The following is a 907-nucleotide window of genomic DNA, read 5'->3' as shown; positions in this document are numbered from 1 at the left end:
TGCCTGAGCTTGGTGGCTGTGGGAAGGCAGCTCGGTGCTGGCTGAGCTGCAGCGCCCAGAACTGGGGTATGGACGGGGCTGAGCATCCACCCTACGACGGGCTCCAGGTCAGCCTGGGGCAGACTCCTCTCTCTGCCTGAGTGCTAGACCCAGGGAGGAGGCTCCATGGAGGAGCCAGTGGCCCCCTGCTCCAGGTGAGTAAGTGCGGGTCCACAAAGGCCACCTGGGGATGGGCTGGTCTTGGCCCTCTGGGGCCTCCCTCCACCTGCTGGCTCCCCGGGGCTTCCTACCTCCGGCAGGCTCAGGACTCCCTGCCCACAGAAGGCATTTGTGGGGTCTGTTCCCAGCAGCCCTGGAGCAAGGCCCCCAGGCTGAGCCCCACCCAAAGGCGCAGTGAGCGCGGCTTGGCCACTGGCCTGGGTGGGAAGTCAGCATCTTAGTGGGCTGCCCAGGGTCGCTCCCTGCTGAGACCCCAGGGAAAAGAGGGCAGGATGGGAGGGTGAGCTGACCTGGCGGATGTGTGGAGGGAGCCAGGCGGGAAATGTGTCCGAACAAGAAGTCGTCCCCTAGGCTGGGGCAGTGGTTACCAGGGCCTGCCATGGAGTGACCATTTCACTACCACGGGGCGACTGGTAGAAGGCCAAAACGACCCTGACCGTGGGGAGGGGAGGATGGAGCCCGGGGTCCCACCCTCCTCCCCTCCCGCCCCCCTCCAAGTGGATCTCCCCGAGGCCTTGGCCTAGGGTCCCTGGTGCCAGTGGGGCACATCTGAGCCACTGTTCGCTGTGGGCGCCCCAATGGGGGGAAGGGGGCGAGGCGGACACGGCGAGGCCGGGCCGGGATCACCTGTGGCTGATGGCCCTGCGCGCCTGCCTGCCCACCCCCAGCACGGAGCTCCGCGCTGCCG

The sequence above is a fragment of the Tupaia chinensis genome, unplaced genomic scaffold, assembly GCF_000334495.1.
Source record: "Tupaia chinensis unplaced genomic scaffold, TupChi_1.0 Scaffold143624_1, whole genome shotgun sequence".
NCBI classification, from domain to species: Eukaryota; Metazoa; Chordata; class Mammalia; order Scandentia; family Tupaiidae; genus Tupaia; species Tupaia belangeri.
The sequence above is the reverse complement of the archived record's forward strand: the minus strand, read 5'-3'. Positions refer to the sequence as shown.